Source organism: Sciurus vulgaris (assembly GCF_902686455.1).
Source record: "Sciurus vulgaris genome assembly, chromosome: 6".
Classification (NCBI taxonomy): Eukaryota; Metazoa; Chordata; class Mammalia; order Rodentia; family Sciuridae; genus Sciurus; species Sciurus vulgaris.
In genome coordinates this window covers 164,220,663-164,247,053 of record NC_136466.1, presented here as the reverse complement: position 1 = coordinate 164,247,053, position 26,391 = coordinate 164,220,663, and the positions used below count along the sequence as shown (strand labels likewise).

General features: G+C 46.9%; 1 long non-coding RNA gene across 3 annotated transcripts; it reads left to right on the top strand.

Moving 5' to 3' along the window:
* Positions 1 to 13,923: 13,923 nt before the first annotated feature.
* LOC306664141 lies at positions 13,924 to 25,227 on the top strand. 3 transcript variants are annotated; one of them, XR_013764658.1, is made up of 5 exons: positions 13,924 to 14,395; positions 15,344 to 15,490; positions 19,138 to 19,287; positions 20,653 to 20,930; positions 23,522 to 25,227. It is a non-coding gene; the product is annotated as an uncharacterized lncRNA (long non-coding RNA). The 3 variants fall into 3 exon arrangements; XR_013764660.1 differs by lacking the exon at positions 13,924 to 14,395 and adding an exon at positions 14,443 to 15,091; XR_013764659.1 differs by lacking the exon at positions 20,653 to 20,930 and having other exon boundaries at positions 13,929 to 14,395.
* The last annotated feature ends 1,164 nt before the right edge of the window (positions 25,228 to 26,391 follow it).

The window sequence follows — 26,391 nt, the reverse complement described above, 5'->3', positions numbered from 1 at the left end:
GTGGCACGGCCCCCCCCCGGCGCCGTGCGCGCTGACGTCACCGCGTCCGCTCCGCCCCTCCGGCCCTCGGCGCGCGCGTACGGAGCATGCGCAGCAGGCAGTGCCACGTTGGAAACCGCGAGCGCGAGTGGAGGGGAAGGGGGGCGTAGCGTTAGGGTTTAGTAGAGGAAGGGATCCCAGCTGGCTGGGGACAGGAGCGTAGTAGGTGGATAAAAAGGGCCCAGCTTGAGAACAGCCCTCTCCTCCGCGGAACCGCTCTGGCATTGTCCCCACGTGGACGGCGACGCGGTGGGCAGCTGAGTGTCTCGTCCGCTGAACGTTCTCAGCCAGCCCGCGCTGAAACGATGCGCGGACTCGAGATCCCTGAGGGCCGAGGGTAGGATTTTATTAAGAGACGACACAAAGGGATGAACCTTACTCGCCGGAGAGAAGGGCGGCGCCGGGAAACCCGACCGAGTCCGGGACTGGCTGCGTGGGTGCGGTCGGGAGCCGGCATCTTCCTGCTGCGCGGGCTCGTGCATCGCCCCAGCCTTTGCCACTCTGGAGAACTGAAGAGCAGCCGGTCGCTGCTGCCGGATTAGCCTTCAGACGTGCCTAATGCCTTTAGGAAAGGGAACACCTCCACCTCTCTTGGCTGTGCATTTGCCTTTGGCGACAACTGTTCAAAGTGCTGGGCACCTCGCCCCTTCTTACCCCAGTTAAATTATTTGACTTTCACTAAGCTCCCCTGCCGCTTGCCCCAATCACGGGAAATCCCGTTGTCAAGGTCACTCATGACCCCCATGCTGCCACATCCAGTGGTCACTCTTACACTGTCATTCTACTTGACCTCTTTGCAGTACTTTGAAGAAGCCAACCATCCTGTTCAACTTCTGCGATGCCATATTAGTGCCTTGTTTTGCGGTTCTGTGCCACCCTAGCTGCACAGTCTAGATTTCTGAATATTTGAGTGTCCCCAAGCCTCAGAATTGACCCTCCTTCCCTAGGCTTTTCTTCGATGGTGTCTTTGTCTGTTTTCTGCTGCTATAACAATATCTGAGACGGTGATTTACGAAGAACAGTTTTCTTTGGCTACTGGTTCTGGAGGCTGAGAAGTCCAAAAGCATGATGCTGACGTTGGGGAGGGCGCTGGTGCAGCGTTATCCCAGGGTGAAAAGTGAGAGGGTGAGTGAGTAGTGAACTCACTACTGTAAGGTGGACCCAGTAAAAGCAAAATTAACCCATGGGGCAGAGCCCTCAGACCGAACCACCTCCTGTTAGGCCCCGTCTCCTGCATTGTTGCGCTGGGGATTAAGTTCTGCACACGAACCTTGGGTGAACCTGTTTGAACCATAGAACATTTGTGCCTTCTATCACATCCACATGCTTATGGATCCCAAGTCTGCAGACGTATTTCTCTGTCCTTGATCTCTTGACTGATATATTCCACTGGCTCTGAATCTCCATCAAAGAAGATGCCTTTTTCAGCGCTGCCCAACTCTGTGTCAGGGCCACACACCGGTGCTCACCATACATTGACCTTGCACTGCCCTCCATGTTTCTGTCATCACTAGGGGCTGTGGGCCACCTGACAGTCATGATACAGTTGTCATTGTCTTGCATTCACATTCAGAAGTCGCAAACCAGTACCCGCAGCTTAGATGGAAATCCTGGAATCAATAGCAGAGCACTTCTTTTCTCCTGTGTAGTGTTGGGGATCAAATCCAAGGTCTCCCACGTACTAGGCAAGCATTCTATCACCTAGCTACACCCTAGCTCCAAAGTGCCCTTTTCACTTTGAAAAGCACTATTTTATGTAAGAGAATCCTAAGATAGTGACTTGGATTTTGAATGGAGAGAAGCTTTAAAAATATCTAACCAACTAATTTTACAAACATTTTCCTTTTTCTGTATATGCCCTGTGACTAAAAACTAGTGCCTTAACAAGCTAAAAAGAATTATTTCTAAGAACTACAGAATAAAAACTTTAGGTTGAAAGAAAACATTGTATTACAGTTTAATTGGCAACATTTTCCCCCTTTCAAGTTGTCGCATGAGCCGTGGTGTCTCAGACTCAAAAACAGAATTGCTAGGGAATGCTGGGGTAAAAAGAGCTTTCTTAAATTTTTTTTTTTTTTTTTTTTTTAGTTGTAGGTGGACACAATACCTTTATTTTATTTTTATGTGGTGCTGAGGATCGAACCCAGGGCTTCATACATGCTAGGTCAGCACTCTACCACTGAGCCACAACCCCAGCTCCCAGGAGGAGCTTTTTGAAGAAGGATCAGAGTGACCAAGGGTCTGGTCTGGTGGCCCCAGACACCAATGGGATAGCCTGAGTTCTGAGAGGATTCATCTTTGCTACCATTTGTCCTTTAAGACTAGACTGATGGGGCACTAGTGTAACTGCACATCCAATTCCACATGTTCAGAGCAGAGTTCCTGGTCACCTGCTTACCCATCAATAGCTTCCTCTCTGGAGTAGAAGTCAAACTACTCCAGCAACTTGCCAGCTGGGCAGCATTCCCGCTAAAGAAGATACTGTCGTTTAAGGAGGTATTGAATTTAGCTTTAAAAGCACAGGTTTTCAATCTCCCTTGCAGCTAGGGGTGGCAAGGTGATGTATTTCTGACCAGTGAAATGTAAGTGGAATCTGTAAGGGAATTTCTGGGGAGATTTTTCATCCTCAGTAGGAGACCAGCCACTCTGCCTGGTGACTGCATTGTTCATGCCACCTTGAATTCTGACAGATGGCAGAGGGCAGAGTGTCATGATTTGGATCTGGAATGTCCCCCAGAATCTCAGGATTTCAGAGGTGGGGCTTTTGGGAAGTGACCTCATCAGAGCCATTGAAGCTGAATGGACTACAGGAAGGGGGGACCTCATTGGAGGAAGTAGGTCACTGGGACCTTCCCTGGAAGGGCTGGGCTTTTCTCTTGACCCTTCACCTTGCTGCCCACATGAGCTGGGCAGTTCTCCTCCCCACACCCTTCTGCCACGATGTTCTGCCTCACCTCATGCCCAGAGCAGTGGAGCCTTTGGACCACGGACTAAGAGCTCTGAAACCATAAACCAAAATTAGTCTTTCCTCCTTTAAGTTGTTCCCATGAGGTATTTTGATCACAGAGAAGAAACATGTTGTAACCTGGAGGCAGCCAAAGGCTTGCGAACTGCACACAGACAGTGGCAGGGCAGAAGGCCAAAGACACACGGACTCTGAAGAGCCCCGGGGGCTCTGCGGGGCAGTGACTTTTGCTCCAGATGCTTGGAAAACAAGTCCCTGTTATGCGGAGTCCCTGTGCCTGGAGCCTGCGTGGACCGCCAAATGCAAGCTAGAGCCTTTGTGGCCCACCAGGCGCGGCACCGTGGGGTCCTGCCCAGCTGTCAGCTCACCTCCCCTGGCTCTTCTTGCCACGCTGGCCATGTGACGCTCCTTTAGTGGGAGCTGATTCTTCCCTGTGGGCCTTAGCATCAGCCGTTTCCACCACTAAGAGCCCTCTCTCCAGATCCTGCATGACGGACTCCTTCCTGTCTGGGAATCAGCTTTCTGAGGGCTTATCTTGAACCATTGCGTGTGAGGAAGCCACCCAGAAACTCGACTGATGCCACTTTTACTGACTTGAATAGCTTTCCATCCTCATCTGCAAGCCCTCATGTATCCATCTGCCCACCCACTGTCCTTCTCCACTGACTACAAGGTCAGCTCTGGGAGGGGAGAGGCCTTGTCTGTCGTGCCTGGAGCACAAACACACTGGATGTCTTCTGTTTACCTCGATGGAGGAAGCACAGGAGGACTACATAGGGAATGAGGGCCACAGCCAGAATCACGGCACCTGCCTCTAATCTTCTGAGATTCATCTTCATTTGTAAACAAGTGTGTGCTTGCCTGCCTTGCTTTTTCTCTTCCTTCCTTCCTCTCCTCCTCCTCCTCCTTTTTATCCTCCTCCTCCATCGGTGTGTGGTACTGCAGATTGTACCCAGGGACTTGCAAGTGTTTGCACTGAGCTACATTCCCAGCAGTTTTTAAAATTTTGAGACAGGGCCTCGCTAAGTTGCTGAGGTTGGCTTCAAGCTTGTGTTCCTCCTGCCTCAGCCGCTTGAGTGTCTGGGATTAGAGGTGTGCATCACTATTCATGGGGTCTAAGTAGGTTTTGCTCTGGTCTTATGTTGTTTTGAAAAAATGGTGTCCACTCTGATACTACTTAATGGGAGCACCTTAAACACTGGAAAGAATGTTTGAAGAAGAAACAGAATTACAGATTCTCTCTTCCATGTGTATATCTGGTAACCTTGGTGACATCACAGAAACTTTCTGAGCTTTAGTTTCCTCAGCTGCAAGCCAGACACACAAACTTGAATCTTGTGCTAGTCAGCTTTCCACCACCACAACAAACACCTGCAACGAATCAGTCTATAGAGACGATTGGGCTGCGGTGTAGCTCAGCGGCAGAGCACTTACCAGCATGCGTGAGGCCCTGAGTTTGATCCCTGGCACTGTAAAAATAAATAAATAAATAATAAAAAAATTTAAGAAATAAAGAAGAAGGTTCATTTTGGCTCATACCTTTGGAGGCTCTAGTTCATGAATGATTGGCTTCACTGCTTGGGGCCAGTGGTGAGGCCGCACGTCACGGTGGGGTGACAGTGGGAAAGAGCGGTTCACATTATGTTCTGGGACTTCACCATCCCCGATCCTCAGGACACCCCCCGATGGCCTGAAAGCCTCCCACCAGAAACACCTCTTAAAATTTCGATCACCTCCCAACAGTGGCAAGCTGGGCACTAAGCCTTTTCCACATGGGCCTTTGCGGGGTGACCAGAGGAAACCCATAGCACCCCCCAGGGACGAGAGAGTTCAGGGCTTCAGATTAAGGCACCTGCATTTCTGTATCAGCTCATTTACTGCCCACAGGACCCTGAGGCGTGGGGACACCTCTGACCTCCTTGATGGAGAGATAGCCTGTGAGGAGCCAGGCAGTGCTGGCACCTCAGCAGGAAGCCCTGGAGAATCTGCTCTGCTCACCACTCCAGCCACTTGTTGCAAACCGCCCTGTCTAGAAAACACCCTGTAGTAACAAAGGGGGTTTTCACCAGCCTTCATAAAACTTATGAATTGTCAGATGTCATATTAAAATAACCCCACGTAGCAATCAGTTCGATGAACATTGCTTTCTTATCCCAGGCCAGCCCCTAATTTCTGTCTTCTAGTGCTGTTGTCTGGTGGATGAGAATTTTTTTAAATTGATTGTTTATTTATTTTTTACAGACTGCATTTTGCTTCATTGTACACAAATGGGGTACATCATTTTGTGCAGGATGTAGATTCACACCATTCGTGTAATCATACATGAACATAGGGTAATGATGTCTGTCTCATTCCATCATTTCATACCCCCCCATTTCCCTCTACATAATCCAAAGTTCCTCCATTCTTCTCTCACCTCCAACCCCCACCCCCATTATATATCATCATCCACTTCTCAGGGAAAACATTCAGCCTTTGGTTTTTTGGAATTGGCTTATTTCACTTAGCATGATGTTCTCCAACTCCATTCATTTATCTGCAAATGCCATGATTATATTCTTCTTTATGGCTGAATAATATTCCATTGTGTATCTATACCACAGTTTCTTTATCCATTCATCTGTCGAAGGGCATCTAAGTTGGTTCCACAATCTAGATGTTATGAACTGAGCTGCTATAATGTCGATGTGGTCGCATTACTATAGTATGCTAATTTTAAGTCCTTTGGATATAAACCGAGTAGTGGGATAGCTGGATCAAAAGGTGGGTCCATTCTGAGTTTTCTGAGGAGTCTCCACAGTGCTTTTCAGAGTGGCTGCACCAATTTGCAACTCCACCAGCAATGTACAAGTTTGTCTTTTTCCCATGTCCTCACCAACACCTATTATGTTTGTGTTCTTGATAATAGCCATTCTGATTGGAGTAAGGTGAAATCAGAGTTGTTTTAATTTGCATTTCTCTAATTACTAGAGATGCTGAACACTTTTTCATATGTTTATTAATCGCCTGTGTTTCTTCTTCTGTAAAGTGTCTGTCCAGTTCTTTGGCCCATTTATTGATTGGGTGCTTTGCTATTTTGGTGTAAAGTTTTTTAAGTTCTTTATAAATTTTGGAGATTAGTGCTCTATCTGAAGTGCATGTGGAGAAGATTTTCTCCCACTCTGTAGGCTCTCACTTCACATTGTTGATTGTATCCTTTGCTAAGAAAAAGCTTTTTAGTTTGAGTTCATCCCATTTATTGATTCTTGCTTTAATTTCTTGTGCTTTGGGAGTGTTGTTAAGGAAGTCTGATCCTAAGTCAACATGATGAAGATTCAGGCCTACTTTGTCTTCTATTTGGTGCAGGGTCTCTGGTCTAACTCCTAAGTCCTTGATCCATTTTGAGTTAAGTTTTGTGCAGGGTGAGAGATAGAGATTTAACTTCATTTCACTGCATATGGATTTCCAGTTTTCCCAGCACCATTTGTTGATCTGTTCTCCATTGTATGTTTTTGGTTCCTTTGTCTAGTATGAGGTGACTGTATTTATGTGGGTTCGTCTCTGTGTCTTCTATTCTGTACCATTGGTATACTTGTCTATTTTGGTGCCAATACCATGCCATTTTTGTTACTATTGCTCTGTAGTAGTTTAAGGTCTGGTATTGTGATACCTCCTGCTTCACTTTTCCTGCTCAGAATTGTTTTGGCTATTTGAGGTCTCTTGTTCTTCCAGAGAAGTTCATGATTGTTTTCTCTATTTCTATGAAGAATGTCATTGGGATTTTAATTGGAATTGCATTGAATCTGTATAGCACTTTTGGTAGTATGGCCATTTTGACAATATTAATTCTGCCTATGCAAGAACATGGGAGATCTTTCCATCTTCTAAGGTTTTTCAGTTTTTCTCCATTAAGAATGGTGTTGGTCGAGGGCTTAGCATAGATAGCCTTTACAGTGTTGAGGTATGTTCCTACTATTCCCATTTCTTCTAGTGTTTTAAGCATGAAGGGTTGCTGTATTTTATTAAATGCTTTCTGAACATCTATTGAAATAAATATGATCCTTAACTTTAAGTCTATTGATGTGATGAATTACACTTATTGTTTTCCGGATGTTGAACCAAACTTGCATCCCTGGGATAAACCGCACTTGATCGTGGTGCACTATCTTTTTAATATATTTTTGTATGCGATTTACCAGTATTTTGTTAGAATTTTTGCATCTATGTTCATCAGGGATATTGGTCTAAAGTTTTCTTTTCTTGATGTGTCTTTGTCTGGTTTTGGTATCAGAGTGAGACTAGCCTCAGAGAATGAATTTGGAAGGGTTCCCTCCTTTTCTACTTCCTGGAATACTTTGAGGAGTATTGGTATCAGTTCTTTAAAGGTCTTATAGAATTCAGCTGAGAATCCATCTGGTCCTGGGCTTTTCTTGGTTAGTAGATTTTTGATGTCTTCTATTTGGGTGCTTGAAATTGATCTGTTTAAATTGTGTGTGTTTGCTGATTCAGTTTGGGAGGATCATATATCTCTAAAAATTTGTCAGCGTCTTCAATATTTTTGATTGTTTTGGAGTATAGAATTCCAAAGTAACTTCTAATTATGTGATGTATTTCAATGGTGTCTGCCATGATCTTTCCTTTTTCGTCATGAACTCTAGTAATTTGAGTTTTCTTTCTCCTCTTTGTTAGTGTGGCTAAGGGTTTATCACTTTTGTTTAGTTTTTCAAAGAACCAACTTTTTGCTTTGTCAATTTTTTGAATTGTTTCTCTTGTTTCAATTTCATTAATTTCAGCTCTGATTTTAATTTTTTCCTGTCTTCTACTATTGTTGGTGTTGATCTGTTCTTTTTCTAGGACTTTGAAATGTAATGTTAGGTCATTTAGTAGTTAACTTTTAATTTTTTTAATGTTTGAGCTCAATGCAATGAACTTTCCTCTTTGAACAGCTTTCAGAGTGTCCCAGATATTTTGATATGTTGTGTTGTTGTTCTTGTTTACCTCTAAGAATTTTTTTTATTTCTTCCCTGCTGTCTTCTTTATAGTCTTATTCATTACACAGAATCTCTTTTCCATTTTAATTTGTCTTATAAAGGGAGGGCAGTAGTCATTCTAGACTTTGCTTTGTAACATCGAGGATCTATTTCTTTCTTTTTCCTTCCTTCGTTTTTTCTTTTTCTTCTTTGTTTCTTTTTTTGCAGTGATGGGGATTGAACCCAGGGCCTTGTGTATGTTAGGCAAGTGTTCTACCACTGAGCAACATTCCAGTCTGATGCCCGAGATATTTTTTATATTATATTACGGATACTTTAAGTGATATTAATTTAAATATAATTTATTTGACATATGCACAGCCACATAGAATACTTAAAGAGGATACACACCTTCTGTCCCAAAGCCAAATAAAAATGATAGAGCATTACATACCTTGCATGCGTGTTCTCTCTCTCTGTCTCTCTCTCTCTCTCTCTCTCTCTCACACACACACACACACACACACACACACACACAAGGAATCTCAGGGGGCGTTTCATCATCATTTAGTCACAGAGTAATTGAGAAACACTTTGGGGCACTTTTCAAAAGAAATTCACCAGCTAATAAAGAACACAGAGATCAATTTTAGTCACATATAAAGTTTTACTTTAGTAAAAGATATTTGAAGAAAAAATATCCAATTTGAACCTTGGCAAAATATCCCTCTTATCTTTATTTGGAAGTTAGAAAATAGAAACTGAAAAAGAGATGACAGCGATGCAGCCATGAATACTGATTTCCCTCAGAATCTCCAAGTGCTCGCTAAGTTATTTATGAAAAATGTGTCTTAGCAGAGGGACGAGGGGAGGGGAGGGATAAATTGCCTTTCCGGCTCTTCCTGTAGTCATTCTTTGACCTTGTGAGAGCTACTTACATATTCTGTGATTATAATTCCGCACTGGAGGCAATAATACTTATCTTACTTAGGGATTCAAATAGTTATTCAATATTATGTCTTAGCATTTATCTCCTTGTATGAAATTTCTTACAAGGGTATATGAATTGCTATGAGTTAAAAAATAAACATGACAAAGTCATCAAAAATAAAGAGGCTTTCAGCAGACAAAATAATCTCCAGGGAGCCTGAAATTTGAAATTGAAGAATAACAGGTTTTTATTACCCTCCCCCATTTTTTAGCAGAATCTATCTAGGAGACAGTGGTATGGGGACATTTTTAAATCCCTCCTTCCTTAAAACAAAGCAAAGCATGAAAACATTCCAAAAGCCTCTTCAGGTCTGAGTGTCATGCCAAGTGCCCAGTGAGGAGCGCAGCAAAAGGGCCAGGTTCTCTGCCTTCGCCAGCCCGTGAGGCTCTGCTCGGATTTCTCTGGTGGGCTCAGTCTGGAAGGGGCGCCTGCAAATGACTGGGCACTGGGCAGAGGGTGTCTGGACCTAGGGCTGAGGCCTGGCCTTCCAGAATGCTCCATCCTCGCCAAGTCTCAGAGTGCCACCCCGACATGGGGACAGTGATGCCCGCCCAGAATGTTTACAAGGGGCGTATGTGACAGTGCTCAGACTTCTTCGTGAACCTTCAGGAAATAAACTCGAGTCTACTGGACACACACTGCTTGTCGGTAGAGAAATAGCAAAGTAGAGTAGACTCGGACTATGGGGCAGAACGGGAGCACGCTCTAGGAAGGGCTCGCTGCCTTGTGTGGGGAGCGAGGTGAGGATGAACAGATGCCATGACCAGGAGTCGGACTCGAGCCTGTCCCTCGGCAGGCGACGGGAGGGCGTCCAGGCGGAGAGGCACGAGGTGGCGACAGAGCCCAGGCCCAGCATACCTACAGGCGGCAAAGCTCCTGCCCTGGGTGGCGCTGAAGGGAAGGCAGCTGCCCCTCATCCTGCCCCACCTTCCTTCTCTCACTCTCCTGCCTTGGGGCCACCAGAAACCGCTCTGCACACTGGAGAGAGACGGCGAGTGGGAAGCAACAAATAACATTCATTACTATCAAAAACATAATTTCACCTGCAATTTGGTGCAACCATTATGGACATTATGGAAAGCAGTGTGGAGATTCCTCAGAAAACTTGGAATAGGACCACCATTTGACCCAGCTATCCTACTCCTCGGTTTATAGTCAAAAGGACTTAAAATCAGCCTATTACAGGGACTTAGCCACATCAATGTTTATAGCAGCTCAGTTCACATGAACTAAACTATGGAACCAACTTTAGTGCCCTTCAACAGATGAATGGATAAAGAAAGTGTGGAATATATACACAATGGAATATTACTCAGCCTTAAAGAAGAATGAAATTATGGCATTTGCCATAAAAGGATGGAGCTAGAGAATATCATGCTAAACAAAAAAAGCCAACCCCCCCAAACCAAAAGCTGAATGTTTTCTCTGATCTGTGGATGCTAACTTACAATAAGCAGGGGGAGGGGGAAGTGAGGCTAGGGAAGAATAGAGGTAATTTGGATCAGGCAGAGAGGAGTGGAGGGAGAGGAGGTGGTGTGGGGGCAGGAAGGATAATAGAATAAATCAGACATTATTACCCTACGTGCACATATGACTACATAACCAGAAAAATGAGGTTTCCTCCATTTACGTATGGTGCGTCAAAGTGCATTCTACTGTCATGTGTAACTAATTAACACATCAGCAACAACAACAAAAAGACAAAAACAAAAACAAAACAAAACAAACACAAATCCCCACATTATTTCAACCTCCTAGGTCCCCTGAATGGGTTTAGGGAACCTCCAGTGTTCCTCCTGGCACACTTTGAGAACTGCTGTTCTGGACATTCTTTAGACACGTGTTGTTGAAGGTCCAAAACTAAAAAAAACAATCCAGATTGATAACGCGACCACCACAGTGGAGGTGGTGGGCCATCAGTGCCAGGCCTGCAGTGTGAGCTGCTGCAGACCCAGCGGCCCAGTCAGCAGCCGGGCTCCGATGCTGGAGGGGTGCCCGGGTCTTGTTCCACAGGGAGGGGACTGCGGGGCTTCCCTGCGCCAGTGTCCCTGGGCACACAGGGCCTCCACTCTGCTGTTCTGCCTCCGGTGGAGGTTTGGGCAATCTCAGGGTTGTCAGCCATAACGACACCATTTTTCTAAGGGCTGTTTTCCCAGGCTCCTATGTGCGGAATGCCCACAGTCTTGGACCAGGAGGCTGCTGGCCCTGTTTCCTCCACGGCTTCGTGTTGTGCTTTCTCTCGGTGACACACGTGTGTGTTTTGGCTGTTTTCAAGGGAGAGCTTTTTATGAAGGAACGTTTAAAGAAAAACGCGAAGACTGCACTTCTGTTAGTGAGCTTTTGAACAAATACCTGAGATAAACCACTTCAAAGGAGAGAAACTGAGCTCCACACCCTGTTCAGAGGCTTTGGTCTGCGATTGCTCGGCCCAGTGGCTTTGGACCCAGAGTGAGGCAGTTCGTTGTGGGGAAGCCTTGGCCAAGGAGAGGTGCCTCCCTCACGGCAGCCAGGAGGCAGAGAGAGAGGGACAGAGAGGGAGGAAGGGACCTGGGATAGACTATGCTTTTTACAGCCACGTCCCCGATGACCTCTTCCTCCTCGGCCCCCCATCCCAGTTTCCACCCCCAGCTGGGGACCAAGCCCTCACCACGTGAGCTTTGGGGCACATTCCAGATCTAAACTAAAGCAATTTTCAAAAGCCCAAATAACAGAGCAATGCCAAAGGAAAAAGCCAGGCACGCTGTCCACAGCCTGCTGACGTGCGGCACTGGACACTGACCACATCCAGTGGCACGTCGCTCGGGCCTGCCGGGAAAACCAGGCAAGGACTCTCCCCAGCTGTCTCGCTCGGCGAGTGTCCCTCGGATCCTGCTTGGTGTTTTTCTCACGGTCAAGCAGCAGCTACGGTGAGGGGAGGCCCCTGGGCCACTTGCATCTTAGCGTGCAGGGCGGGGGGTGGTGCGTCAGGACAGCTGGTTGTGACCAGCTGGGGGGTTGTGAGATGTGGTTATTGTACAAGATTTAAGCTCACATGTTGGTGAGCTCCACTCTGCATTAGGCATCGTTGTGAACACGGGCTCGATTCCTCGTGTTTGGAGATGGTATGCGTGTCCCCCAAGACTTCTTGTGTTGAATTGCATCCCACCTCGAGGTGTTGGAGGGTGGGAACTTAATCCAACTGTAGTAGTCGAGGTGGGGTCTTGGGAAGGGATTACATTCTTTAGCAAGGAGTGTCCATCACTGGATCCTGATGGCTTTGTAAGAAGAGGGAGAGAGACCAGAGAAGAGGCACATACACATGGATGCTCCCTTTCTTGCCACATGTTGCTTTGAGGCTGTGCCAGCAAGAAGGCCACCATGGGATGAGGCCTCTAGATCTTACACCTCCAGAACTGTGGCCAAAATAAACTTTTTCTCTTTATAAAGTAGCTTATTCCAAATATTTTATTATCGCAATGAAAATGAACTAATACAGTAAAGTTAGAGTTAGAGTTTTTAAAAATAATTCGTAAGAGTCTGTATTAGCAAGCATATATCTGGGCATAGTTCTGGAAGATACCTTTAGGCTCTACCCATGTTTCTGTTATTCTTTCTGTCTATTCTGGGGTTAGAGATGGCAAGTAATATCCCTAACACATTTAAAGGCCATTTTTCCAGCTGAAATTACTTGGTTTTCTTTTTAAACCAATTTTCTCCTCAGCAAGGACTTTTCCATCATTGATTAATTATTCCAATCAGGCTGAAGTATCTGTGTGTGACTTTGCAGACTGGAGAAGGTTGTAAATAATGACTTCTGTCAGATGCCGGTCCTCAGTGTGTTTGCAAAAAAGTCAGTTCTGTTCTTGTTCAATGTTAGAAAAGGTCCAAGCTTGGGAAATATGATCGCTATTAAATCCAGAGAAGAACAAATCTCAAGCCCATCCTTTAAGTTTGAAGGGGCCCTCTGGGGTGCCATCCAGGAAAGCCCTGGCATGAATTAATAAATTACCTTTGACCATGGGGGAAAAAAGAAAGAAAATACCCAATTTCAGTAGCTCACTGGAGACTTACAACATGACTATTCTTCACCTTAACCAGGAGCCACGGGGCATTTGAGTGAAGACAAGCTACCCTGAAGCATTCCTTGCCAGGCTGTGGAGAAGGTCTAGATGGCATGACATCACTCAGCACAACATCAGAGACTGGCTCGTGGCAGACTGGGTTTGGATTTGGCTTGTTTATGGTTCCTTTGTCCCTAAAGGTTGTTGGTCCTCTTTTCTCTCTTCCCCCATCCCTCCCCAAAGAGAGATCAACTCTGAGTTGGAATATTTGTGCAATACTGGAGGAGCTCATGGAATGAAGAAGGGGACCCTTGCAAGCTCAGGAAGGAGGAATACCAGAGAAACTCTAGAAACGCCAGCAAGCAACCTTCTCTCTCCAGGACGCTGCCAGGGAACGCTTCAGAGTGATGGGTCGTTTTGTGTGTGAACCCAACTGGACCAGGGGACCAGATATTTAGTCAAACATAATTCTATGATGTTTCTATGAAGGGGGTACCAGGGCTTGAACTCAGGAAGACTCGAACACTGAGTCCCAGCCCCAGCCCTGTTTTGTATTTTATTTAGAGGCAGGATCTCACTGAGTTGCTTAGTGCCTCACTTTTGCTGAGGCTGGCTTTGAACTTGCAATCCTCCTGCCTCAGCCTTCTGAGCCCCTGGGATTACTGGCATGTGTCACCAAACCCAGCTGAAGGCATTTTTTTTTAAGATGGGATTTTAAATTGGTTGATTTTGAGTAGAGTAGATGACCCTCTGTAATGTGAGTGGGCTTCCCCAATCAGTAGAAGGCCTTAAAAATAAAAAAAAACACCCCAAATCAAAAAAACCCCAACTACAGCTTCCACAGTTACACGAAACCAGCTCCTTACAATTGGTCATTTTGTCCCTAGTTGATCTGTGTCCCCTTCTCCGCCTCTTACCCACAAACACCCAGAACCCTGACTGCTGTACTCTGCCATGCCTGTATCCTCTCCAGGTGACCCTTCTGATTCAGAGAACATGTCTCATGCTGGGACCTCTTGTGTACAGAGGCTGTGCTGTCAATGACCTTGCTGGGTACTGATCCATACGCCAAAGTGGGTAGGACACTTACAACCTAGGGAGCAGAACCGGGAGTCCCTCTGCCTCAGGTCTCAAGCCATACTGAATCCGCCCAGACGCTGTCGCCTGTCCTAAGTCATGGATCCTCCCTATCAGGTGTTCCTGGAATCTGATATCAAGAGATAAGGACGCTCCTGCTCTCCAGCCTGACCTCACTAGTTGGGAAGTGAACCTTCGCCTCAGCTGTGCCTCCCCCGCCCCTGGCCACCAGCTCCTTGCTCTCCAAATGCTAAGTCAACAAGGTCTCAGCTTTCTCGTGGTTTACACGCAGCCCGCTGGAGGCCCACATTATGCATGGTGACAAGGGACAGAGGTAGGCTCTGTCAGTCTCCTCTTGAACAAGTGGTGCAGCTGAGTGACGCCCCAGTTTCTGAAGCCGTGTGCTGTTAGCATGCTCTGTTGTTTCTGGACAAATATTGGCTACGGTTCTTGGGGCGCATTTGCAAAGCCAAGTCCAGCGTCCTGGCACTTCTGCTTCTGGTTCGTCAGGCAGGCTGAGTGGGGCTGGCCCGCACGCCCTTCCCGCCTCCCCATTCCTAGAGCCTTTTGAAGAGAGTCCTTCATCCTCTCTAGAGGGGTCAGCAGCTGTGGCTCAAGACCAAATCCGGCCAGCTGCCAGTGTTTGTCTGTCAGGTCTCCTGGAGTGGGGCCACTCGCTCTGCAGGGGCGGACGCCGCTCTCCCTTGCAGCCACCTGGCTGGACGGTGCAGTGGAGGTGGTGCTGGCTGCGAGACCACACTGACCACACCGTGTGGCTCTTTAGAGGAAGTCTGCAGACCCAGTCCCTAGAGCAGCAGTGTGGTCCCTGGGCCAGCAGCAGCGGCGTCACTGAAAGCCTGTCAACAAATCCAAGTTCTCACCCCACCCAGACATACCTTCAGAACTCAGGGGGCCCACTGGGGATTCCGAGGCCCACTGAAGTAGGAAAACCCCAGACCGTCACATGACCCGGCTTCAAGGCAGCACTAGCCTACCAGGAAGCTGGGAACCTGCAGCAGTTTTAATCCTAGTTTGTCCTTATTTTTCCGTGATTGCTTAGAAAATGGATGTTATGCGTTATGAAGTATTGGCTGGGGAATTTCAAGAGAGGCTGTTTGTAATGGTGTTAATGATTAAGAATTGTGCTTACTGCAGAAGGGATCATTAGCTGACTTCATAACACCTACGAGGGCTAATATTTAGTTCATTGATTTATGAACATTGCATCAATGTCCCTTTTTAAAGTTAAACCTCTTTAAATTAATTTTTGATCACACTTGAGCATGAGGCGTTGACTGATGCCGTGTACTCGTGTGCTGTGATCGCAAACAACTCCCACGCTGTCCCGGGAGGCTGGGATGAGCCTGATTGAAGATGTCCATGAAAGGCACAGGAAGGCAGGACTCTGGAGGAGTCCCTCCTGTTGGGGGTGAGTCACAACTGTGCCAGCGGCTGGGCTTGGTCTGTTTGGTGCGCTGTAACTGATGCCACAACATTTATTCCTCCTGATTTTGAAGACTGGAAGACAGGGTGGAGAGCCGGTGTCGGGGGGCCCCTCCTTGTAGGATGGGCTGACAGATCTGGCTCCATGAGAATGTTATAGGCCAGACTCTAAGGGAAATGACCAAACAGACTCCATTTTGTTCTGAGACTCCATGTTATGTAGGAAATAAGCTTCTCCCATGGGAACACCCCACCTCTGTGCCCATCATCAGTTACTTAGTGTGACATGTTTAGCAATACAAAATGACAATTCTTATGTAATGAAAAATTACTCTCTCTTGATTCCTATTGCTTCTAAACAATGTACCATGTGAACGGTGATTGTGTGGATGTTAGTAACCATTCTTTAGTTTGTACCTAGGTAAGGGTCGTTTTGACCCCTCTGTTGATGATCTCGTGATGTTAGTTTGTAATTTCGAATCATAGCAATAGACACTTATGATTGATGGGATTTTTGGTATAAGAACCCCTACAACTCTTGTTGGGGCTGTTCTCCCAATAGCCATTTTGGGGCATTGTGTGAGACAGTCAGCGGGCTGGCTTAATAAAGACTCTCAGTGGTGATTGGTCTGTCCTTAAGTTGAGCCGCGTAACACTTGCTGTGTTGTAATACGGCAGAAGGCACCGTGGTGGGGGAGGGGAGTGCGTGCAGGAGAGGGCAGAGTTTGCACTTACAACAAACCACTCCTGCAATAATGATAGCACAGAGCCCTGGTGACCAGTCACCTCTCAAAGGTCCCACCTCTCAACCCTCTTGCTTGGAGGTCAGTTGTAACACATTTACTTTGAGGGACACTTCAAACCATAGCAAGCTCCTCCTCCTCGGAGAGATCTGCACCAGGGTCATGTACTGAACTGAGTTTGAAGGTTTGAGACATCTGAGATGCAGAGGGAAAGATGACAGGTTGGGTGGGCCCTAGAGTCCTCTGCCTGCCATCTCCACCTGTGGCCAGATCACGAGTAAGAAGATTCCATCAGACTTCTCAGACTTGGGGCTTGCCTGACTCTTGTTTCTAGGACTCGGACTTGAAAAATCTTTACCAAACCTCTTCCTTGCCTTCATTTCAGGTTTAGTAATTATTATTATGAGGCTTTTCTGTCACTTACCTGTAGCCCTCAAGCTCATGGGATTTTCATGGGGCACCCAGTAATTTTTTTGTCATAGAATCAGTCAAAAGAAATAAATGATAGCCCTATTCCAGGTGCTTAGGTGGAAATTCACCGTTAGGAGAACAGAGGAAAGATTTCAAATCTGACCACACTCACCTCACTGGTTTGACAGTTTCACACAACTTTTTTTAAAATTATGATAGACAACAGGAGATTTCACAGATCACATTTTTTCAATACTCAGACGGTGATTACCAATACAGCCTCTGAATATAGCCCGGACGGATTTATGTACACACATTGTATACATGTGTCATCTTAATGCTTTGTCAGAAATAGTAACACACTGGTTTGAGTTTAAACTTTATTTCTAATTTTGTTTTATTCTCTAATAGAAGTCGGGCTATTCTCTACTGCAGAGTTGGTCAACTGCAATCTGCGGGCCATGTCTGACCTGGGGCCTGTTTGTGTAAATAAAGTTTTATTGGAACTCAGCCATGTCCACTTGTTGACATAGTGTTTATGACTATTTTTGTGTGACAGTGGCTGGGTTGAGTAGCTGTGACCAAGGCCATGTGACCCTTGACGAGAAATATTGTAAACGTCTGTCCCTTTAGGAACAGAATGGCAGCTCCGCTCTTCTGTGTCACTTGATGGCACCAGCCGGGGCAGCGTTTCAGGGTTAGATGCGGATTTATTGGCAGATGCTAAATGAGGTGGAGGATGTGTTCCTTCGAGTGTTGGCTTTGTTGTAGGTATCAGTGCAGAAGCAGAAGCGGAGCACTTTGTACTCAGTATTTTGAATAATGGACGACAGTAGAATTTTCCATGATTTACTTTTAACCCTTTATTCTTTATACAAACTTGATAGAGGGGGAGTCTTTCCAGAGAGTGCGGTCTTTCTTATTTGTCACGGGAGCTGTGAGGAGCAAGCTCCTTATGGGAGAATGTCCTGGCAAAGCAGCTGATGGTAGAATGTCCTTGTGGAAGCTGCTTTGACACTGAATATGGGAGGCACTCTAAGATAGGTCCCAGCGGCCCCCTCCTGGGCTTCTGTCCTGGTGTAGTCTGCCTGCCTGTGGGCCAGGTCTGGAAACTGGCTTCTAACAGAGTAAAGCAAAAGTGCTGCGGTGTCACAGCTGAGACTGGGCTGTGAGAAACCGTGACTTTCATCTTGGGGGGTCCACTCTCTCTCCCTGTTTGCTCACCCTGGAGGATGCCGGGGCGGTCTTGAAGCAACCCTGTTGCCATGGTTTGGGTCTGTCTCCTGCAAAGCGTGAGTGGAAACTCAAACCCTAGTTCAACAGTGTCGTGAGCTGGAACCCAGTGAGAGGTGTCCAGGCCACGAGAGTAGAGAATGAATCAATGCCATTATCACGGGACTAGGCTCATTAGCAAGAAAACGGTTTCACATGAAAGGATGACTTTAGTCTCCCACCCCACTCTCTCACCCTCTCTTTGTCCTTTCAGCATTGGATGGTACAACAAGAAGGCCATTGCTAGACATGGCCCTTCCTTTTAGGACTTCCCAGCTTCCAGAGCTTGGAGCCAATACGTTTCTGTTCATTACAGTTGCCCAGGCTGCAGTACTCGGTTATAGCAGCAAAAAGCAGACTAAGACACTGTGAAAAGACCCATGTGTCAAGAGTCCAAGCCCTAATGGCAACGCAAGTGGTCTTGGAAGCAAATCCACATCCACTGCTCCAAGTCAAGCCTCAGATGAGACCAGCCCTGGTTGACAGCTAACTGCAACCTCACAGGAGACTCTGAGCTGGAAGCACCTAGCCCAACCTGGCCTGGACTCCTCACAGAGACTGTGACGTCAAAAATGTTTATTGTTTTAAGCTACCAAATTTTATGGTGAACTGTTCAGCAGCTACAGACTATTACCCAGAGGGAAAAACTTGGCTGAACTAGGGAATGATGCTGTCATCAGGCGACGGAGCTTATTCAGTCCCCTTTATTTAAGTTAATAGAATTGGAAAGTGTTGCACAGGGATACGTAAGTCAGCATCCTCCTGAAGTGCAGTCATCCCTCGGTGTCCAGGGGGATTGGTCCAGGACCCCGGGAGACACCAAAATCCCAGACACTCAGTCCCTTATATAAAAGGGCATAGAGCTTGATGTGATGGTGCATGTCCGTAATCCTAGCAGCTTGGGAGGCTGAGACAGGAGGATCCTGAGTTCAAAGTCAGTCTCAGCAACTCAGCAAGGCCCTAAGCAGCCTAGTGAGACACTGCCTTTAAAAAAAAAAAAGGGCTGGGGATGTGACTCAGTGGTCAAGTGCTTCTGGATCAATCCCCAATACCAACAAAAATAAGTTTTATTAAAAAATAAAATGGCATGGTACTTCAGCTTACTGACAACACCAAATACAATCATAAGCACTATGTAAGTAGTTGTTATATTTTAAAATTTATATTTTTATTTAAAACATTTTAAAGTATTTTTGTTCTGTGGCAGTTGAACCCATGGACGTGGAACTCACAGGTACAGAGGCAGAGTGAGCTGTTATGCCACCAGGGCTCTCATGTCCCCCTACTTTCAACATGCCTAGGGCCCTGCTCCATCTCCTGGGTCGCACACCACTCTGGGAACCAGCAGATGTCTCAGGTGGGTCTCTGCTCGTCCTAATGCACAGTCAAAACCTCACAGCTCATGTGGAAAACGATCTCATATGTAAGAATGGGTGAATTTTATGTGAAATGAAAGGCCAGGAATTGCCCACTTTGAAGAGCTGTCTATTCTTATGGGAGCGAAACCAGGCACATAACAGGTGCCCACACCTGTACTTTGTAAAACTCGAGCTCTGACCTATCTCTGCTTCAGGGCAAGCCTGGTGCCTGGGCAGACCCAGCTCCTGTGGCCAACTGGCGAAGATCTGTGAGCGGCCAGCCTGAGCAGCTGCCGCCCTGGCGTCCCCCGGCCCATGTCCTATTGGCCTTTGCCGCTCATCAGAGCCCTGGCAGCTGTCAGGTGGCCAGCAGAGTCAGGGAACGCTCTGTGGCCAGCAGGGGAGCTGCAAGGGCAGGGGAGGCAGAGCCCACCAGCTGCTGGCACAGCCTGGAGGCCAGTTCCATGGAGACAAACCAGTTCAACCTGATCTTCACCTTCTTTCTCTCTCATGTATCTGTGGAATCTCGAAGGTCCTCTCTGCACATGGCCTGGGCTGAGGGACATGCACAGACTCCAGCAGCAGGACTGCTTCCTTCTGAGGGAGAATCTGCTGCAGACCTCTCCGTGGCTTGCCAGGGGCCATCTTTTGTGCCTACTCTCTCTGACTTCCTTTGATGCATGTCTGTGTCCGAATTTTTCTGTTTTATGAGGACACCAGTCATGTTGAATGGGGCCTCCGCCTCAGTGACCCACTTTCAGGCTTGATTACCTCTGTAAAGACCCTCTTTCCAAATAAGCTCACATTCTGAGGCCCTTGGAGTCAGGACTCCAACCTACCCTTTTAGAGAGTTACGCAATCAACTCTTACCACAAGGTCTTCACCCAAAAGATATTATTCTGTAACTATTAAATGGCTATTGCTAAGATTCGTGGGGTGCTTACTCTTCATGGTGTTTTATGTGCCTTTTAAAATTTTAACCTTCATGCAACCTTGGAAAAAGTTGTTGTCATTATTCCCAATTTGAGATGATGAAAGTGAGGCTTGAGGAGACTGTAACTTGCCCAAGACTTTACACCTGGGCCAGGGCAGGTGGGACTCTAGTCCAGGTTTGAATGAGTGCAGAGGCCAGATTGTCATATCATGTGTGCAATGATCGGTGTTCTGCTTGTTATGCAAGTACCCGCTGCACTGAGTCAATGTTGGCTTCCCTGTGCCATTGAGCTGAACTTTTGTCCTTCTTTTGCAGCCAGATTGACTGCATTCCCTGGTCAAGGTCAGGGGTTTGTGAAAGCGTCACTCTTCCGGGGAGCATAAGCTCGACCTTCCCTCAGGTGACATAACCCTGCATCTTCTGATCACAGGGCACATCTTCTCAGAGACTTCCTGTTAGCTGATGGGCATCTTGAGGTGCTGTCCCCAGAGGACACTGGAGCTGCTCCAAACATACTGGCTTGTGTGCTCCCAGCAAATAAAGTCTCCCGGTCCCTTTAAGCCAGATCACGTGCAGCTTCTGCTCCTTCCACAGAGGTGCGTCAGAATGGAGGCCGAGCGAACACCACACAGTGAAACTCCACACGCCTTTGATTTAAGCCTGAAGAACCTTCCCTCTGCCTCAGTGAAGGCCAAGTCATCAGCTGAGGCAAGTAGGCCCTAGGGCTCCAGGAAGAGCCCAAATCCTATGTTTTAAACTGGCTAAACTACAGAGATTGACACTCACCTGAAGGTGCACAGCCAGAGTGGCCTGGTTGGTCTCAGAACCTGCTGTGGGGTTAGGACCCCAGTTGCTGAGCCCTGCCTCCTGCCTCCCCCAAACGGCGATGTGGCACTGATTCCAGGCATTACTCCAGATCCTGGGAACCCCAGAATTGAACAAGACAGAAAAGTTTCCTGTTCTTACACATTCTAACTATACGTTGATAGGGGCATGTGTATGTGTGTGTATGAATGTGAATCAGTGTGTGTGTGTGTGTGTGTGTGTGTGTGTGTGTATGTGTAAGAGAAAGAGAGAGAGAGAGAGAGAGAGAGAGAGAGAGAGAGAGAGAGAGAGAGAGAGAGAGAGAGAGCCTGTGTCAGTCAGCTGTGCTTTGCTGTGACTCAGAGACCTGACCAGAACAGCGTAGAGGAGGAAAAGTTAATTTGGCCTATGGTTTCAGAGGATCAGTGCAGAGTTGACCAATTCCATAGCTCTGGGCCTAAAGTGAGGCAGAACATCATTGCAGAAGGGTGGTGGAAGGCAGCCCCGGACATAACATCCATGAAGCAGAGAGAGCTTCACTCACCAGACGAAATATAAACCCCAAAGGCATGCCCCTGGTGACCTCTGGTCAATCCTATCTGCCTACAGTTAACCCCTGTTAATTCATATGAGTGAATTAATCCACCGAACAGGTTACATCTCTCATAACCTCATCATTTCACCTCTGAACATTCTTGCATTGTCTCACGCATGAGATTTTGGGGGATACCTCATATCTAAACCATAACAATCCCCCTTTATTAGCCAGGTGAGGTCTGCAAAGTAGATGTTGAATTTATGTAACTGTGAAATTTAAAGTATCACATGCACACTCAACCAGCTTAAAGCAAGAAGCACTTCTAGACAGTGTCCCCTGAGCCATGCACAGTTCTGGACATCTGCTATGAAATGATCTCCTGGGCCTCTGTTGTGAGAGCCAAGGGAAGCAAAGCAGAGCCCTGGAGAAACCATAAAGCTGCGCAAGATGGCCTTTGATTCCTGCCCCTCTGGCCTTCCATCTCCCTAGAGCCAACCTCTCTTAGCCCTTTGCAATTGCTGCAGCTTCAATCTTTTCCACTTACCAAAAACAAGAAAAGAGGTCCTATGATCTATATGCGGTTAGATGGAGGATCAGGATCCGGAGTGTTAGCTGGGATCCTCTACCCAGAAATAAAGTTGGCGCATTTTTCTGGAGTCTCAACAGTTTGCATCCTCCAGAACCTTGAGCTTGGCCACTTGAGTTGCTGGTCAGAGATCCTGACAGGTCATCACATGAGGAAAGGAGAGCGTCCAGGCCAGTCCTCGGACCTCAGTGAGGCACGGAGGCAGCCGGGGTTGGGGTACACAGCAGAGCAAATGCTGTCACACTGGTAAAGTCCTTCTATGGGGAACAGAGGGCCCTCGAGCCCTGGAAGGAGAGGAGGCTCTGGCAGGTCCCTTGTTTTCCTAAGGCTCAGCTGGACAAATGCCCCCAGAGTCTTCCAGACTCCTTGTACTTAGCCAAAATGGAGGTAAAAATTCTAGAAAGCTATTCTTTTGGTTCGTTTTTGTTTTAAACATGGCAGGCCATTTATACTGTTGAATAGAAGGCTCTGGCCTCTATATGTGATCTTTATTTCTGTCTTATCTTTTTATTAATTGTATCTAATAAGGGGGCTTGGTGTGATACCCCACACAGGCATATGGTAGGCACTGGTCAAATCCTGTCTCTTTTATCTGCCCTCCCCGCACCCCTCCTAGCACACATCCCAACCCCTATTAGTCACTGTTTTACATTCAGGGTGACTTTTTCAGCCTCCACGTGTGAGAGGGAACGTGCAGTGCTAGTCTTCCCGTGTCTGGCTTGTCTCACTAAACAATATCCTTTAGCTCCATTCATCTTGCTGAAAATGATAGACTTCCATTTTTCCTTATGGCCGAATAATATTCCTTTGTGTCCATGGACATGTAGGCTGATTTCCGATCTTAATTATGACGGATTGTGATGGGATACATCTTTTTGTTTTTGTCTATATCCCAGAAGTGGGATTGCAGGATATGGCAGTTCTGTTTTCAATTTTTTGAGAAACCTCCCCTTACGTTTTCATAATGGCTAAACTAATTTACACTCCCGCCAGCAAGTCACAGGATCTTTCACGCATCCCATTTTCTGAGCAGTCAGGGGTAGTGGGGGCTGTGCTCAGCCTGGCCTCTGGTCCACCCTGAAATCCTAATCAGGGTTAGAGCAGTCCCCAAGGGACCCCCTGGCCCTCCCAGCCTACTCCAGAGTGGCCAGGGGACAGGGAATTATAATAAGAAATGGCAAGCCACCAAGGCCATGCCAGGCCACTTCCCATGTGGCCCCAGCTCAGCTAGGCAGCCAGGGTCTCCCTGTGGCAGCTCAGGGCAGAGGACATCATTTCTTCAGAGTTCTGCCCTGCAAGATGGCTGCTTCCTTCCCATCTTTCCCCGCCCTTGCTCTTCTCTTAACTTCGACTCCTTCTCCTCTTGTGCAGAGATTGCTGCTCTGTAGAGCTCACTTCCTGTGTGCCTTGGTCTGTCCTCTGGATCACGGTGCGGCCTAGTTTTCCCCTTCTGTCCTCTGAGGCAGAGATACCACGCTGTAGTCCAGGAGCCTGTCCTTCCTGTGCTCGGACTCTCGATCAAAGCCAGAAGCCTGAAGCAGGAAGTGGGAAGAGGAAGCAGGAAGTGAGAAGCAGGAAGCAGGAAAGAACACAGCTACTGACACTTCTTCAGGAGCCCTTCCTCTGGGGCCATGGCCTTTGAGACTACAGAATCCTGACCGTGGGGGTTTGCTGTAGTTTGGATGGGGAATGTTCCCCACGGCCCCTGCAGTACAGGCTTGTTCCCAGTGAGGTGCTATGAGCATGGTGAGACCCTGAGAGAGGGGCTCGTGGGGTGCGCTCAGATGGCTGAGGGTGCACCCTCGAAGGAGATACTGTGACCTCCGTTTTTCCTTTTCCTTTCTTTCCCTTCCTGGCCATGAATTGAGCAGTTTTACTCTGCCACTCATTTCTGCCATGGTGTGCTGCTTTGCCACAGGCTCAAAAAACGAGGTTAACTGATCGTGGAGTGAAACCTTCAAAACTATGAGCCAAAAAGAGACCTTTGGCTCTTTATCTCAGGTATCTGTTATAGTGAGGGAAAGTTCACTGACAGTGTAAAACTGTAGAGAATATTTGAGGAAATTACTAACTGGGACGTTGATTTCAGCTACTAGAAAAATAACAATGTGAGAAAGAAAAGATATTGGGGAGCCATCAGAGAAATAATAAAGATTATTTGAATGCACTATTGGAGAAAACTGTTACACACATTTCAGAAGTGTCTACTTGGAGACAAATTTTCTTCAATTACAAAAATTAAGCATGGCTCAGATGTGTCCCACTTTCCTGATATGTGGCCCAGGTAGTAGATCTAAAAATAACAAGACAGACTTCCCCTGTCACAAACATGAGGTGGGCACCTCACTGAAAGGGTTTATCAAATACAGTATTTGTACATCTTCCTATTCATGGTTGACCTGTCATGGAAACACTGAGTACAATTCAAAGTGTCTTGAGTCACATAGTATTTTACATATTCTTTAAATCTGTATCTTTTGCACACATTCTCAAAGGAGAGAAATTGCACATGGGGTGAGAATTTGAGGGGATACATGTGTGCAAAACATAGTATTTGGTTGTTGTTGTTTTGGTACTGGGATTAAATCCAGGGGCACATGACCACTGAGCTACATCCATTATATTTTTAGTTTTTATTTTGAGACAGGGTCTCATTAAGTTGTGTAGGGCCTTGCTGAGTTGCTGAGGCTGGCATCCTACTTGCAATCCTCTTGTTCCAGCCTCCTGAGTCACTGGGAGTACAGGTGTGTGCCGCCCGGGTCCAGCATAGTACTCTTTAATGCATCTTCTCACATATAAAACAAAGATGTAGAAATAATGCATAAATCCCAAATGTCTTTAACATTAAGCTTTCATCAGGGAGTGACCAGGAATAAATGTCTACAAAGGCTGGTTGCAGGGTATATGGGGGATGATGAAACAGATTGAGAAATACTGCTTTGCAGTGTTTTATAATGTTCTTCTTTTTTAAAGTGTCACTTAGTCATTCATGTTCAAACAGGAACCTAGATATTTGCATCCTGGGTTTGCTTAAAATGAGACAGATCTACAGAAAGCCTGTCAGGACCACAGGGCAACATTCATCCATCTGCGCCATGGTACACAGGCTCCTGGAGAGTCTCCCAGTCGGAAAATCTGTGCCAGGCTATCACTAGATAATAAGGCTACTTGCTGTCCACTGCTCATGGGAGCAGTCTCATTATTTTATCAGATCTCTTCAGTGGTAATAATACTAATAATTACAATAACATATTTCATCCAAATCAAGGTCCCATTAATGGTAAGATGCACCGTTAAAATCTGACACAATACTAGGATGTCAAAGATTGTCAGATGTACAAATAATAAAGCATGAAAAATGAATGTCTTAGGATGAGTGAAATATAGAAATAGCTGCAAACCACTGAGCCTCCACCAGGTGCTGGGCAATACTTGGTTATCAAACACTGCCAACAGTGAGGCCTGGTGCACGTGGCGATCCCTGTTATCAAGTCTGGAAGTCTGGTTTACAAATGAGGGACTGGGAGACAGAGGTGAGCAGGGAAGCAGCTGGAGGGCCCCGGGACCCTCTGCCTCCACATTCTGGTGCCCACGGGGCTGCACCTTCCAGTACCTGCCCTTCTCCCCTTGGTACTTCCCAGCTGCTGCCTGAACAAGTAGATTCAGCTCAGTTCATTCAGCGCACGGGTTCTAGAAGGTGCACCAAGTGGAACACTGGTGTTTTTCAAATTCTCAAGGGGGACATTCTTTGTTAAAGGAATGTTAGGAAAGCGTGCTTTAGGTAGCCTGGCATCGGATCCTGCTCCTGACCTGGAGAGACAGCTCCACCTGCAGCTGGGACGACTTCCCCTTGGTCATGACTCCTCCACCCTCCAGCTCTGGGAGCGAGTGGAAGCTCACCTTCCCCATTTGGTTCCTTCTCTTGGGAGCCCCTGATGATAGGGGTGGAGTGAAGTTGGACTGCATCACACGAAGCCACCAGCCCTTTGCTGTCCCTTCCTCGTGTCCACGTGTGTCTGTGAATGTGCCTGGGGATGTAGCACTCACCTAGAGCGGCCACTCCCTGAGTCCTGCATTCCTCTCTTAGAAGCAGGAGATCAACGTTCATCTGAGGTTGGAGAGAAGACTATGCTTCATAAATGCAGGCTCTGATGGTCCCACAGCTTCAGGATGGTCCCCAGCTCCTGGAGGGTGTGGGATTAAACCCTCACTTCCCCCAGAGCCCAGCCCTTCTGCCTAGG